Raw genomic sequence first — 18,099 nt, 5'->3', positions numbered from 1 at the left:
TCCTCGTTTGAATCAAATGTTTTACCGTCTAAAAAATTTTGCAGTGACCGGAACAAATAACAATCCGGATGCGCGAGATCTGGAGAGTATGGTGGGTGTGACAGTATATCCCATTCAAGCTGTAAAAGCTTTTGGCGAATGACCAAACTTGTATGAGGTCTCGCATTATCTTGGTGCAACACTACACCTCTTCTGTTGATTAATTCTGGCCTTTTCTGTTGAAGTGCATCATTCAGTTTGTCCAGATGATGACAGTAGACTTCGGAATTAATTGTTGTGTTATCCGGTAAGAGCTCAAAAGAAACGATTCCCTTGAAATCCCACCAAACGGACAGCATCACCTTTTTTTGATGGATATTGGCTTTCGAAATGCTTGGAACCGGTCATCTTTTTTGCTCCATGATCTCTTGCGTTTGACATTGTTATATACAACCCATTTTTCGTCTCCAGTAATAATGCGCTTCAAAAATGGATCGTTTATGTGACGTTTAAGAAGCGAATCACGGACGTCGTCGCGACGACACAAATTTCTCTCCGTGAGAACATGGGAAACTCACATATCCCGCTTCGAGGTAAACCCTAGGTCTTTAAAGTGGGCATAAACAGTTGAATTTGATAAACATAACCTCTCACCGATATCACGTGCTGTTATTCGCCGGTTTGAGTCAACTAATGCCTTTATTGTGTCTTCATCAGCTTCAACTAGCCTTCCAGAACATGGTGCACGTTCGACATCAAAATTGCCGAATCGAAATTTTGCAAACCAGTGATGACACTGGCGTACTGTCAATACATCTTCTCCATACACATCGGTTAATTTCTTTCTGGCCTGAACAGCATTTTTACCTTTTCTATAGTAAAAAAGTAAAATATGACGCAAATGCTGTTTTTCACTCTCCATATTTAAAAGGGCACCAACCAAAAACTACTGCGTAGAATCAATTGGACTTTTTCACACACAAGCCTTGCTGTATCAGCTCTTAAAACATATGACGATTATGCGGCTGAAGTGTGAAGTTGGGTGCGAAAAAATACAATAAAGACCTCTGTCGGGAAAAAACGAAATTACTTTCCGAACAACCCAATACTTTAAAAACACAGTTTTTGGTGCATATTTTTTTACATCCCTCTACTTTCGAACGTTCAACATTCGCACACACTTTCAGGAACCAATTAGGTGCGAAAGTCGAGGGCCCACTGTATGTAGGAAGTGGAGGTTTCTCGAGAACTTGCGAGAAAGTGCTCGAACCTCCTTGAAGTTGGAATCCATCTAGTGGCGAGAGTGAGAATGATGGTCGCTACAGTATATTTCTGGATTCTAATTTTTAGTTCATGTCAGGCGTGGTCTATGACGTGCAAATAATGTAATGGGGGGAGGGGGCGGGGGGAGAGGATTTATTATTTTAGGGCAATTATAAAGAAACCACATCCTACCTACATGTGATATTTATTTAGGGTTGTTGTCGCTATAAAATTTAAAGCGATCTAAAATTCCTAATTTTTCAGCACTGTTCTTTAAATTATTTTCCAAGATTTTCACATAATCGTGTTTCTTCATGTTGCCTTCGATAAACGCTAAACTATCCATTCCAGCAGCAGACATACAATCCCAAGCCATTATTTATTGGCCTCCATGATTCACGGTAGAGTTTAAATTTTGTATTTTGAACTCTTCGTTAGTTCATCGTCACAACGTAATTTTACCATGGGAATGAAAGATACTAAATTTACTTCCATCTCTCTATTTCCAAAATAGAGTCTCTTTCCGAAAATCGAAATCTTCGTTCAAATAATCTCTTGCTTAAAAAGAATTTTCTTTTCTTAACACTCTTCTTATTGCTTCCGGACTTACACTTTTCCCTAAGTTTGTTTGGACTTTGTTAGTAAGTTTTGGGGTACTAATCTTGGATTGTCTTTAATTTTTCGTAGTATGCATCTTTCATCGTATGCATCCAGTTTGTTGTTTGTTTGGAGCTTTCTTGACTTATTGCTTACTCTATTTTCGTTTCCATATCGTTTTGCAATATACTGCACAGTACTGACATGTCTCCTAATAATCGTCACGATTTCGCTATAACTTTCACCATCTTCAAAATTTCTTATAAGAGTTAATCGCTTTTCTACCGTAGTTTGCTTCATCCTTGTGGAAAAGATGAGTATAATTATATACAAAAATGAATCTAGGATATAAGGTGTGAATAAACAGTTTATAAGACCTGGATTCGGGGAACGAATGTTTATATAAACATTAGATGAAAATTGGGGGTTTAGACGAAATGTGTCACGTACCCTCTTGACACTCTCACACGAGTAGGTCAGTAATGTACCTTCCGTGAGTAATAACAAAAATTAAAAAAAGGGAATTATGTTTATCGTAATTATTTTACAATTATGAACCTATAATACCAATAATTCTTATTAATTTTCTACTTTAATTTCCATTTTTGATTTTATGACGCGACTATACTGCTTACTAATCTTTCGTATATACAGAGTGGTTCATCACATATTGTCATCTAGATATGAAGTATCATTATTATTACTCATAGCGAAAAATGTTTCGGATGAGGTTGAATGGTTTTGAGAGAGGCATATGATGGTACCAGCTTTTTTGTAGATGGACGTACAAAGAACATATGAAGCTCATTAATATCTTTTTAAACGGAATCATATATATTTTATTGCATCAACTGATGCTCCTTCATATTCCTTACAAGAAAGTTTTATGTTAAAAAATTTATTATTTATTTTACGTTAAAAATAATTTATGTTAAAATATTATTTATTATTTATGTTAAAAAATCATTAGTTTAGGAGATATTTTAATTTTACTGTCTATTTGCAGAATATTACTATACAGAATATTACTATTTACAGGAGAGGTTCAATGTGGAGACCATTTGCATCTCAACACTTTCTGAATCGATAAATTTGTGATTCACTAACATTGCGTAGTGTATCTGATGTTATTTTGTTATACTCAATGGTGATACGATCCCTCATAATGGCCACTGTAATCGGAAGCTGTACATATATATATACAGTGAGTCATAGCCAAATCATATACCACATACGAAAATATATTTCATTCGAAAAAAGAAGTTTGAGGATGATTTCGAAAAAAAATAAGATGGATATATATTGCAAAATATATCTATATTTATTGTGTAATAATGACGAAAGAAATGAACATTATTTCACATAAAGAAAATAAAGTTACTATAATACAGAGGAGAAAACAGCTTACAGCTATTTTTCTTGATTATAAGAATTGCATGTAACATAAAATCAACAAATATCAACCAATAAATTCAGCAGTTTTGACAATTTTATTATAACGAATTCATATTGAAAGTTTGAATTAACAACGTTTGTACTATTGTGCCAAGATAATGTGCAATAGATAGACAAGATAATTTTCCACGCCATCTTGTGGGAAAAAGGTCATAGAGGGCCATAGAGGACCTAACCTAACAGGATCGAATGACTGGTAAATGAAAAAGAATTAGAATTTTTTAAAATGGACCCACGGGTGGTATTGTAAAAATAATTATAAATATATCGAAAGAAAAATCGCGAACTGGAGTGATGAAGGCGATAACGTTGAATGCAGTATTTAATAAAATACCCATACATTAGCATGTAACGTGGAAGTTACACGGAGGGTTAAGAATATAGGGTAGAGGGTTAAGAATATTGTTTAATATTTAAATGAAATTTAATTAAAAATTATTTACATTAAAAATTAGTACTTTGTGGGGTAACCTCGACAAAATTATATGAGCCGTTTTCTTTGAAAGTAATGTAAGTCCATTTTTGACAAAAAGTTAGTTAATAATAACAATAAATGAAATTTGCTATGAATTCTTTATCTATAAACAGTTCCCCAAAAAATCCTTCAAAATTTTCAACATTTTATTAATATAAATTTACATAATTAATGAAATTAGAAATATAATTAATTTGAAAGTGATGTAAGTCCATTTTCCGCAAAGATATAATATTTAGTTCAAAAATTATACCACATAATTTCTCTATTTCATTTTTATATGTGTGGCAACATTGTTAATGACATAAAAATTTTCGTTCGTTCACTAGAATTATATAATTTATTATAGAATATAAAAGAAATATATAATGAAGCATAAAGAAGTATCACTTTCTTGTTTTGTGTAACGTTGTTTGCTTCTGAATCATCGTCAGAGCTAGAGTTGAAAATGCTATTAATAGTGTGTTCCTTTTGTTCACTTAATTTGAAGTAAATAAGTACGATTACTTAACTAATATTTGATAAAATTTCGAAGCTCGATATCAATTATTATATCAAATTTAAAATAATGTAACAGTGTGCGAGGTATCGAAATTAAATAATTCTCCGTGTTAAATATTATACGATTTCTTATTTACTGCTCAGAAAAGTATCGTCAGCTTCACAACAGAAAATTTTTCAACTGGTACCCTTCTTTGGCCAAAAAATCGTCGAGCGCAAAGGGTTAACCCTTTGACTGCCACGCCAGACGCGAGATTTGTTCTAATATATTTCTAATGTTCTAATAAAAATTTTTAATTGTTCAATCGGGCACATTTTATTTCAAAGTATCTTCTAATTAGTGGTTATGTTCAAAATGCACTAATTGACAATTTTTATTCAATATTGTTCAATGCAGTTTAAGTAGTTCAAGCGCTCCGGTCACCAATAACCACCGTGACGTCAAAGGAGAAACCATGGTCGGTCATATATGACCAACGTGGCAGTCAAAGCCATATTAACCCTTTGTGGTCGATGTCCTCGCAGTGGGGACATTCGCAAATCGAAAACTACAAAAAATTAAAAATTAAAAATTTTGTATATTTACGTATTATAAGTAGTATTGAACACGAATCAGTTTCGACAAATTCTGTGCGTTTCACTCGACGACTTTCTCGTTACAGAAAAATAGTAATTCGAAGACTTTCTGTCATAGAGTCGATGATATTTTTAAAATAGTAAATGAGAAATATGCAAATTAAGACGTAAAATTATTTTTCTTCGACATTCCACACGTCGTTAGGTAATTTTAAATTTGATATATTAATTAACGTCGATCTTTAGAATCTGATTAACACTAGATTTATGGAACCCGTTAATTTGACGGAAGGGTTGCTCCGATTATACGATGGTAACAGATTTAGTTAACTTACATTAAGACTATTAATATAATATATAATTGTTTTTAAATTAAACTAATCGTTAAAAAAAGGCAGGTGGTTTCCTTTACCTGTCAATTTGACAGATGACCTTAGAAATAAGTATACAGATAGTGTCCGTAAGCCTAGTGTTAAATGGTGACTGAGAGTCACCTCTCGAGTGCAAAGAGTTAATATCCATATATTAACTTTAAATCCTGCATAGAAAAGTAACTGCGAAATGCTAAATTCGCTCTGCCGAAATCCAATTATGGATTGATTAAACCAATTATAATAGGTTCTTTATAAAGAAATAAATAATTTCTTGTACCTCGAATCGTTATCTAATATTATTGCAACGCCATTTTGTTTTCGGTGAACGTTTCGCCAAGTTTTCCACATTCCGACAGACGGCGCGCAAAGCGTCGCGTCGTTTCGTGTGTACCCGGCCTTACGCGTCCCTTCGCTTCGACGCGCATTCTTGGCCCTTCGTGAATCTTCTTGGCCTCTCTTGCCCCCACCTGCTCCACTTACCTCGCGCGGTGAACACAGTTGGCGCGCGCGTTGCGACGCGAGCGCCATCTACCCTGCCCGAACACATCTCTAAACCGCGACCGCCTCGTCGACCTTCCCCTCCATCTTGTCCTGGAAAAATCGAAAACGCGCGATAAATGCGCGCGGCGAACAGATCGAATCGTTCGACCTTTTCGCCACGTTCATCCCCATCGTCCCCTCGCCCCCGTCCCCTCTGCGCCTGTCCTTCAAGAGTCCTATCAAATAGACTTAATTATCGGCTGGATAATTTGTAACGCGATTTCGGCGAGAACACGCGACTAATTCAAGCATGTACCGTCGCCGGGTCTTTGACCCGAACGAACCACTTAAATCACCGGTATTGGATTTGTGTCTGGCTGGGAAAATAGCACTCTTGGAAAATGAATATCTATTTTGGTTGTTGAAACGACGCAGTCGTTCGTACCAATAGGTAGTCGGACGTCAAGTGGATTTCAGGTTATTGAACCTGCTCATTGATCCTTTTCCGTACACCGACGCGCGCGTTTGCCGTCGAGTTACCGCGAGCAGCGCCTACCAACACCTTTAACCCCGGATGCGATTTCGCCGACATCGCCGACGCGACCAGCGCCGCGACGCTCCTCGCCTCGCACCCTTTAATTCCTTCCTTCCTCCGATCTTCCATGGATTCGCGCGGAAATTTACACGGATTCCAGCGTCGGCAAGAAGGCTTTGAAACGATTCGCGTTAACCATACCTGAATTAAAAATTTTTTGAAATTTCGAAAAATTTCGAAAAACTTTTGCCGATTAAAAATTCGAAGTTACTGCTCTGGTCACTTGAGTTTTCGATGCTTTTTTCGGATCGATGGAAGAAGTATTCGTAAATTCTGAATATATTTCAGCGTATTACTGTGAGAAAGTTGACCAAACAGGTGGCCATTTTTTGAAAATGTGTGGAACCATGACACATTTTTGGAATGTTTTAGAATGTTTTAATAAATTCTGATATAATTGTAACGTTTGTTTCTTAATTTTGATACTGACGGTCATAGGAATTGACACGTCAAGACGTCAAATGAGCAGTACACTGTCAATCCCCACGAATTGGTATCGCTTTGACGTGTTAATAAACGTGTCATGAATTTTTCAATATTTTCCCTCATTCCGGTTTCATTTTTAATGTCATTTAGTATCAATCTCTTACGATAGTAATTCTTTTTGCATCTTCTTTCTGATAACTGTCTATTGTTTTTGCGTTTTATTTCAACCTCGTTTGCATTATTGGAGAACAGTAATGACTGCGAACAGATTTTGTGCAAATCAACACACGATGAAGTGTCAACCTCTTACAATCTTAATTCTTTTCCCATTTTCTTTCTGATAACTCTCTATTGTGTTCTGCGTTTTATTTCAACCACGGTTGCATCGTTGGGGAACAGTAACGACTGCGAACAAATCAATTCTTAATTTTTCCTTTCTATTACCACAAAATGGAAACTTGCTATGCAAATCGACACGCAATAAAGTGTCAACCCCTTACTATACTAATTCTTTTTCCATTTCCTTTCTGATAACTCTCTATTGTTCTCTGCGTTTTATTTTAATCCCATTCGCATCATTAGTGGACAGTGATGACTGCGATCAGATATAACTGAAATTGATACACGATGAAGTGTCAACCTCTTACAATCCCAATTCTTTTTCCATCTTTATTCTGATAACTCTCCATTGTTTTCTGCGTTTTATTTCAACCCCGTTTGCATCATTGGATAACAGTAATGACTGCGAACAGATTTTATGCAAATCAACACACGATGAAATTTCAACCCCTTACAATCCTAATTCTCTTTCCATCTTTTTTCTGATAACTCTCTATTGTTTTCTGTGTTTTATTTTACTCCGTTTGTGTCATTGGTGAACAGTGATTTGACAATGACCGAGAATAAATTAATTCTTGGTTCTTCCTTTCTTTCATCACAACTGGGATACTTATTATCCAAATCGACATAAGATAAAGCTTCATGATTCGTGGAATAAAAGAGCAAATAAAAATTGTCACGATTATCAGATCAAATCAGATACTTTTTCGATACAAGTATTGTCATGCTTGATAGTTACATCTGCAAATAATCGGGTTTTATTGCTTCTTCTTTAAAATTCAAATTCTCGTGTCCAATTAAATGAAGATGATTGCTGATAGTCGATTCCTCACATTTTGTAATATTACCGATATCTGAACACTTTTTCCAGAATTTAATCGAATAAATTCCGATAATTCCTCGTCTTCGGGGACAGAAAGCCATGCAGAACGTTGCTCGTCATCCAACGATCCCTTCCCAAAGCCTTTTGAACCAGTTTTATGCTGTTCTTTCACCGACAATACCTTCCTACACGCACTGCAAACGCGTTTTGTCGCATTCGCTGTTGCATTTCCAAGTTTGAACTCGTAAAGGGAGAATGCATGAATTTTAACCCTTGAGAGGAGACCTCTAGTCGCCATTCGATAAAATTTTGAAGATCTTTTATTTATCTTTTATTAAATAATAATAGTTAATGTATCAAATTTAAGATAATGTAACAATATATAACATAAAACAACAATATTATTGTAATTTGAAGATCTTTTATTTATCTTTTATTAAATAATAATAGTTAATGTATCAAATTTAAGATAATGCAACGATATATAACATAAAACAACAATATTATTGTAAGATGGCGAAACTGGTCTCGAGACACCGAAAATTCACGAAAGAACAAGAACACGATAACGCAAACTCAAAACTCGTAAACTGATTTAACTTAAGGAAAGAACACCAAGATAACGAAAACGCACAAAGACGCACTCTTTTAAAACTCTCTTTCCAACACCAAGCGACTCACGCGTGTGCTGGTCACAACCGATTTCCAAGGACTCTGTTTTGCTTGTCAAGGACCACGCTTTTATGCTTTCCTTAACCTACGCTTCACCTCCCCGTAGAGGAGTCACGCAACTTAATTTTGTTATATAGAATAACTTTTCGATTTGCTTCTAGAAGATATCGATCGGTTTACAATTCGTTTTTGTTGGCAATAGCCGATTCGCGATTTCTTTTGGTACCCTACATTAATATACGATTCTTTATTTATTGCTCAAGAAAATGTCGTTAGCTTTATAAAAATCTTTGAATTTCTATACTTCTCTGCCAAAAAATCGTCCAGTGCAAAGAGTTAATCTCTCGTTATCCGTGTTTGCTGTTACGAGTACGATCGAATATCGAAACAATCGAACATTCATATTGCAATCAACTTCGTTCGCCATATTTACAAATAACTACACGAAAGTCAATTTACAAAACAGTCATTTTAAAAATCCGAACGAACTCTCTTCGATATTTGATATTTCGCGTCATTTTAGAAATTACTCAATTTTTTCCTTGAAATTATGCTACTGCATCATAAGAACGATAATGTCTTACGTTTTTATTAGATAGCAAATTTGCAATAGTCTTCCGAAAATATTTGTATTTATTAATAAATATATTGCGGAATATTGCGATGGAGGGAACAAGTTTAAATACGCAATTGTAGATAAATATAATAACTCGATATTGTTGTTTTATCATCTTTTGATACGTGTATAATAATTCTTTCATCTAAAAAACCTGTGGTTCTCTGTTATCGAACAATTTCAAATATTTAAACGGCGGTCTATATGAACTTCCATTTTTGCTTTTATTGTGATATTAAATTTTTAATAATTTTCGAAATATTTATAAACCTGATTTAATGCAAAGAATTGACCAAAAAAGCATATTCCTCGTTATTTCGTACGATGCAAATGGGTTACTGTACTTAGGATTTACGATAATATAGCAATATATTACTTTATAGATAGCAATCAATTTAAGCAAATTATTTATTAACAATTATTTTTATGATGTATTTAAATATATAAATTCGAAATTCTGTGTAAGAAATTACCATCGAGTTAAAATTGGCAAAAGTGTTCGAAGGCTTGACCTTCGTAATAGCAAGTTCGAAGCCTGACGTTAACTGCATACAATTTTCCCTCCATTTTATCCGTAGCTGTACTTCCAATCGATTGGGAGCGAAATTTGAAGGGACGGAGCGGAAAAGTAAACGCAAAATATAAAATTTTAACTTTGATATTTATCACTTTCCGAGATATTGATAAAACTTTCATACACGCTCCAGGTGAAATAGATAACATACCTGTGCTATTTTTAATTTTGCTACTCTTTGAAGATCCCCTTACCCCAGTCTCGTAATATCACCGTATCGTTCGAAAAATTGAAAAATTGTATACACGTCATTGTAAAATTACAGATAGCATAAATGTGCTATCTTTTTACCAGGTGTACGCGCATTGAATTCTACCCATACACTTCTGCGAGGTCTCACAGACACATACAGCGAATGAAAAACGTCTCGGTACACTACGTTACAAAACATTCGCCTAACCAGTAGATTCTGATTAGAATTTTTTCATTTGCACGAAGCTCTATAATTTCTAGTGCACTTTTCATTACCTTAAATATAGCGTTGTGATAAGATACGATAAAACTTTTTGCACAAAAGATGCTTAGTTCTTAATGCTCTCTAAAGCACGTTGCGAAAAAAATTCCGGGAAAAAGTTATATTCTGGAGGTACTGGAGCTTTAAGGCCCGTTTGGCTGTCATAAAACGAAATAAAACTCCATACGCACACAATCTTTCATTAAAATCGAAATTTTTTGATTAGACGAATCTTCTTGTATTCAATCTTGTCGAGTAAAAATTGTCAGCCCTGAATGTTTTAAACCAATTTCGAATGGTCGTAATAATCTTAGCACCACAGTACTGGGAGCGTTGGTTTTATATGTATGAATGCGAATGAGGTTGAATAAGTGAAACTCATTTGCGATGATATAAATATAACATGCGCGAGTGCAGTCTAGTATGAATGATGTTTAAAAAAATGTTTGGAAAAATGTGTCAGAATAAAACAGCTACGTGAGAATCGTCAAAGAGGAAACATGGGTATGTAATGGTTAATGAGAGTGAAAGAGAGAGAGAGAGAGAATTTAGAAAGTGTCGATCAATTTTTTGTTTTAAATAGTTTATTGCGAGTTGTTTTCATTATTTAAATAATTTTATCTAAATATAATAATGTGTTGAAAAATAATCTGTTGAAAAATGTAGAAGATATTGGTGTCCATTTCTATCCACAAGTACAAACGGTGCAAATCTAGTATCCTTTGCATTATTATCTTTTTTGAAGCAATAAAGCATGATATGCTGCAAATGCTTCCTTTCGCTATCCATATTGAACGATGTAAATGAAAGTTTTAAAATAGACAGCATCACAGACGAAATGTATTTTAAAAGAGCTGTGGGACGACTGTAAACAATGCCATAAACGGCTGATAGACAAGCCTGCGTGTATATATAAACATAGCCACTTAAGGTCATTCCTAGCGTGGTGCGAAAGAAACTTATGGGGTACACTAATATGATAAAGGATGTCCCAAAATTCATGCAAAATTTGAATTTTGCGCCATTCGTGCGTTAAAGTTTGCCGATAGATGACATGACAGTTGACAGTCCAGAGTTATTAACAATGAAACGTCACACGAATCCTGAGTGTTTGTATAAACATGATCACTTAAAGTCATTCCTAGCGTGGTGCGAAAGAAACTTATGGGATACACTAATATGATAAAGGATGTCCCAAAATTCGCGCAAAATTTGAATTTTGCGCCATTCGTGCGTTAAAGTTTGCCGATAGATGACGTGACAGTTGACAGTCCAGAGTTATTAACAATGAAACGTCACACGAATCCTGCGTGTTTGTATAAACATGATCACTTAAAGTCATTCCTAGCGTGGTGCGAAAGAAACTTATGGGATACACTAATATGATAAAGGATGTCCCAAAATTCGCGCAAAATTTGAATTTTGCGCCATTCGTGCATTAAAGTGTTGCCACTGAAGAAAAAAGATGACATGACAGTTGACAGTCCGAGGTTATTAAAAATAAAACAACGAAAGAACAACGTGTTTTCATTGTTGAGTAATATTAACAATTTTCAATTAAAAACCCATGTTTTCTATCAAAAGTACTTCTCGCTTGAACTTTGGGACACCCAATACGTGTAAGATATTTTCAAAACTATTAAAATGCATTCTCCCTTACCTGTAATAATAAAAATTCCTAGACCTCAATTTCATAATTTTGCAAAAAAGGTTAGACTTAAATAAAATATGGCGGGTTTGTACAATAGGCAGAGATGATACGTATATTTTCTTTAGCTACTGTAACTTAGGGATGAAATCGGTAAATCGGTAAAGTGTTATCAACGAAAAAGACAGCTGACAGCTGACAGTTGAGCTGTATGGACCAAATGGATCAAAATGGAGCGATACAAGAAAGAGCAATGCGTCTTCCTTGTTGAGCAATATTTTAAGAACAATAAAGGTTTGTTCGTTTTCTATCGAAATTACTTCTTGCAGGAATTTTGGAACACCCTATAGGCAAAATTCTATATACGGTATCACATTTTTATTAATATCCCGACAGCGAATAAATACTCGAATCTAAAATTCTACATTTCCAGTTCATCGATCACCCATTGGTACTTACATTTTCGAAAAAATATCCCTAATCCTAGTTAAATTAATCACTATTGAAATAAAATAAATAGAAAAATAAATATATTTCATCGTATAAATTTATCTTATTAGGTTAATCATATCGCACTATGATCGAACTATGAAAAATTCTACACTGAAGAATCTTTCAATTTTACTTAACCATTACGTATCTATTCCATCCACGATAATTGTTCGAATTTTCTGCACATTTACTCTATGCATTCTGCCATTTTGTCGAAAGATGGCGGTCGGAAACTAAGATTTGCAGCTACAAATTCGACGACATCTTTTAAAATAATAAACCGAAATCGCATACAAACTAACACGTGGAATTATGTTATTTCGATACTTCGCGACGTAATTCAAAATTTAACACGTCAATTAACAGGGATCCTCGAAATTTCATTAAACGGCGACGGCAGGTCGTCTGTCGAGTGCAAAGGGTTAAAACGCGCGAAATATAATTATGGTCGCGTGATTAGAGTACCTCGTAATCGCGAGATTCGACGCGAGGAACTCTTTGGCGACTTAGGCTCGCGGTCGCAGTGCAAAGGGTGAACTCGAAGTTTCAGGTTAACACGAAGGAGTGATATTTTTAGCCTCGGTTCCGCACTTGGGGCTACACACCTGTATTCCACTCGGCGTTGCAAAGGTTAACGATCGATGATTATCGGGCGGTTAAAGATTTCCCGTATCCGTCACTGGCTGTTGAATTACAAAACAATCGAAACGCACGTGCGCTCCCGTACACAACGGGATAGGGTGGGGAGGGGAGGGGAGGGGAAGAGGGAGAGAAATAGCGGACTGTGTACGTTATTTCTGGACAATTTACATACATCTGTCAGCTAGTTCTCGACAAACTGTCGCAATGCGCCGCGCCGGTCGATTCACCGTGTATTCGCATCGCGAGACGGCCATCAAATAATGACAGAGCGCAAACATCGCCACGCTAAACTATTTTATACCAACCACCTAGCTCTCGTTAATTATACATTCATCCTCGTCGCGTTCCAGCTGTTTTTTTATTTTTCCCCCGCTTTTTCCCTATACACTCGTCCCCCACCCCCTTCGCACTTCGAATTCATCATGGTCGCGTCGGAAATACGAGCGAAGCCCATTTGGCTGTGAAAGAGGTCGAGGATCGCGATGATTACGCGAGGAGAATTCGGTAATTATTTCGGAAAAGAGGATCCTCCCTGATTTCGATGATTTTTTAATATCTCGTAGAAATCGGCATTTTGAACAACTTTTCCTTATGAACATAACCCCCGCTCTGCCACGGTTTCGGAGATTTTTGCAAATCACTATTGCTATTACCACGATAAATATTCCCTATAGTCACGTGTCTATAGCAGCGTGTGTGTAAACGTCGAGACGATTGTTTATGGCTTCTATAATGGACACGTGTAACGGGTGTATTTACTTGAAAACTCGATCGAGTCGATTCGAATGAAAAGACCTAAACCTAACCTAAATCTTACTAAAACTTAATTATTCTATCTAGTAACTAATTTAATAGATTAGGTTTGGGTTTGATATCTTGTAGAAATCGATATTTCCAACTTCTTCTTATGCACATAACCTCCACTCGACCTCGGTTTCCGAGATTTATGCGAAAAAATGTTGCTACTGCTATGATGGATGTTACGTATAGTGTCTGTGACAGGGTGTGTGTAAATATTGAGTCGATTCTTTATGGTTTCTATAATGGACTCGTGGAACGGGTGTATTTACTCGAAAACTCGATCGATTCGAATGAAAAAACCTAACCTAAACCTAACCTTACTTAAACTTAATTATTGTTCTTAGTAACTAATTTAATAGATTAGGTTTGGGTTTGATATCTTGTAGAAATCAACATTTCCAACTTTTTCTTATGCACATAACCCTTGCTTGGCCTCGGTTTCCAAGATTTATGCGAAAAACTGTTGCTAGTGCTACGATAAATATTCCCTATAGCTACGTATCTATGGCAACATGTATGTAAACGTTGAGTCGATTGTTTATGGCTTCTATAATGGACTCGTGTAACGGGTGTATTCACTTGAAAACTCGATTGAGTCGATTGGAATAAAAAAACCTAACCTAAAAGTTACTTAACCTAGCTATTCTATGTAGTAACTAATTTAAGGGATTACCTAGTAACTAATTTCGGGTTAGATCCTTTTATACCACGCATTCATCTTCTGTTTCCACCTTCTTGACACATTATACGTTATTCGTGGTTGGTCGCCATGCCGTTATTTGTAGAAGCGAGAGATAAGGGGTAATCGTAGACTCACGCACACAAAGTCACGGACGCGTACGTATACACAAAATCGAATGTAGTAGCAACGATCTTTTCGAAGAAAAATCTCGGGAACTAAGGTCGAGCGGGGGTCACATGTATAGGAAAAAGTTCTTCGAAATGTCGAGTTTTACAACATATTTAAAAGTCATTGAAATCGACGAGGACGCCCCCTTTTCTAAATGAACTGTTTATTTTAAAAATGGTACAACTCCATTTTCTGTTGTTTCGAGAAAATTGAAGGTTGGCATATTTATCAATTAAAAAATATAAATTAATTATGTCAGGTCTCCCAATGTTTCTACTAATTTAGCAATATGTAATTTGATTATATAAATTTCTTTTAGGCGAATTTAACTAAAATAATGTATATTTACAGGCTGCAAATGGACTTACACCACTTTTATGATTAGTCAATTGTAAAAATCATTTAATTTCAATTTGGAAAAATTAAATATCACTTCAAATATATTTCATATAAATTCAATTTTGTTTATAAATAATAACAAGAAGTAAAATAGGAGTAATATTTTTTATTTTGAACGTTAATTATATTTATATATTGTATTTCATATTCTTATATTTTTTGCGTGTAATAGGCTTGGCATCGTGATACGAAGGCGCCAGGGCGATTTTTTCAAATTTTGGCGCCCTTCCCCGACATGTAGGTGATAAATCTGAAGTCTTAAATTCTATGTTCTCCATTGCTAATTTATATAAAATAATATACGATGCACTTGTGCAAAACCTCATCCAACGTATTTCTAACCAATTTTCCGTTTCTGTATTAATGGCTCTTCTTATCTGTTTCTTAATTGCGTTTTATAGATTTTTTGTTGAAACGAAATTCTCTCGTTTCATTTTGTGTAAAATAAATTTATTATGTTGTCTGCATTGTTTTATAACATCATAATAATCCTATGGAAATTGGACTTTCATAATCAACAATGACTCAACCACTTTCATAATCAATGACTATGCAATTTCTTTTATCAGCCAATTTTAAGTTGAACAAAGCATTGCCACTTTTTAAGATATTAAATACTAACTAGTTATAAATAAAAAGTTTACACTAAATTAAGCATAAATTACGTGATATCTCATTCTTTTTTTTTAAATGGACTTACACCACTTTCAAAATAAACGGTTCAAATAATCACCGAGAATTGTCCGTTTTCGAACGTCGCCGATGTCGCGATCTCGCGAAAAATATGTACATAGAACAGCGCGATAGGCTTGGCATCGCTTTACATATCGCGTGTCTCGCGTTCCGTGTTCGTCCATTTGCTCGTCCATCCCGCGCTCGACGTCGACGCGCGTCTGTTTGTCCGTTCGTCTCTATCCCGGCCTCCCATCCCCCACTCCCTTTGTCTGTCCGTTAACGAAAGATCCTCTGTGCGCTTCAACTAGTTACCGGTACAACGTGCTTCGGCGAACATTGTTTCTCATTTTGCTAACGACATACCCATGCTTCCCTGACATTTTACGTCCGCGAAGATCGGATCTCAGCAGCTGTGCTCTCAAACGCAAACCGATTCGTCTTTGTTCGAACAATATGCTCGCCTTGGAAAAGTTAGCAACTTTCCCAACGATCCACCGTTCGCGTCCCGCATCGTCGCCCCGTTCGTTAATGCTTTTCCACTTACGAGCGAAACGTCTGTCTGGCCGGCAACCGTCGAAACAAGCATTCGCTTAGTTTATTACCGAGGATTTTAATCTCGACAAAAGGAGAGGATAACGAGGAGGGAATAGAGCAGAAACCAAAGAAAGAGACCAAGTTAGAAAGCAAAGAACGAGTAAAAGAGGCTTTTCTTCTTTTGATGCGCCTACTTAGCGTACACGGGTCCGTGTTTCGTGTCGTACGCGTGGAAAGAGTACCCTTGAAACTGGCCGTAACGACCGGTAACCCCATCCTAAACGAAGCCTTAAAGAGGGAAGGGCAGGGTAACCGTGTAACAAGAGGCTGTGCAAAGGGGTTGAAGAGAGTCGTGAAACCATGGAGGGGAAGCACGAGCGACGTCTACGGGTACGGTGTGACGTGGCTGTATTGTAACTCAAGAGTTTTCTTGCACTCGTCATCCGTCGCTCTGCTTCGCTCCGTTCTCTACATTCGCGCGTAAAACTGTTTTCTACGTCTCTCGTTCTGCCTCCTCAGCCCCTCTCTCTCTTTTGCCCCCCTCCCGTCCGCCCCTGCTTTCTCCCACTGAACATTCTCGTCTAATTGTCCTTCGAACCATCTCGTACGTTTCCGTGTGTTTTCGTCGCCGCTTCTATCGCCACGAATCATCGTTGTTGCTCTCTGATCCGAGATCGGATCGAATCACCACTCGAGTGATATCGTTGCAAACGATATTCCGTATAACACTGCCACGGAATCACAATTCCAGATTTTTGAATATTTACGTTACACGAGTGTCGCACCATCTTCGTTTTCTGGTCCGTTCCGTTTCCTGTGTATTTTCCGCGCAAGTTAATTTTCGTGATTGTACAATGACATAATCCGAATCGAAATGACAAACGAAGGAAATATTTAGGTTGTGCACCCCTGGCCTATGGTAACGTACACAGGGCAAATTTTGTTGACGTATCAAAATTAGAGTCACGTATGAGTCCTCGAAGAGGAACCAAAGGAGGGAGAAAAGTAGGGACAGGGCGAGACAGGGTGAACCCCAGACGGGAGCAGACAGACGAGTACGAGATATCGCGATTAGAACTCTATACGGATCATCTCTCCCTTATTGGGCATGGCTGAACGTGTCTTCACCTTATAGGATATATATACATATGGTGAATTGCAACGTTTGAAATTTCATGGAACACGCGTTGTATTTTAATACGGGAAAACTATGCTCGTCTTACGAGCGAATACGAAACTCGATTATACGGAATAAGATTGTGCCGGTAAGCGTAGGCAGATGGAGGAAACGTTGGACTATGTCCAACCGGATGATAGTCTATGCTTGATTAACCGCTCGACGATCAACTGCATTTTCGTCGTTTCGTAATAACGTAACTTCATGTTTCGTAAAAATTATTTCTCGTCGTTAAACATTCTCGCTCTAATTTGCTCCTTGTAATCTACCTTCACGTGTTTTGTTACGAGTCGAAATGCCAGCTTTCGATATGTGCATATCCTTTTAGGTTAAAGAAATACATTTAATCGGTCATTAGGTTAAGAACAGCAACCGGTAAATGATAATTTTCTTTAAACGTTAAATTCACGTAAACCGAATATTCTTGAATTCCCAATTTTATCCTTCCCCGTATTTTTCTTTCCATTCGTCATAAAGTGATCATAAGTTCTCCTAATATTTTATCAATTTATTTCAAACACTAACGACATCTACGACAGATCGTGCAATTATGTAACTGACCGTGTAGATAACGGTTCGCGTTAATTTTTCACGCGATGATAATTAAATCAAAATAATATATACGCATATATATTTCACTTAGCGTAAGCGTCGTAACGGATTTTTCGACGTTCGAATATCA

This window comes from Eufriesea mexicana, unplaced genomic scaffold (assembly GCF_001483705.2).
Source record: "Eufriesea mexicana isolate 0111107269 unplaced genomic scaffold, ASM148370v2 scaffold1303, whole genome shotgun sequence".
Lineage (NCBI taxonomy): Eukaryota > Metazoa > Arthropoda > Insecta > Hymenoptera > Apidae > Eufriesea > Eufriesea mexicana.
The sequence above is the reverse complement of the archived record's forward strand: the minus strand, read 5'-3'. Positions refer to the sequence as shown.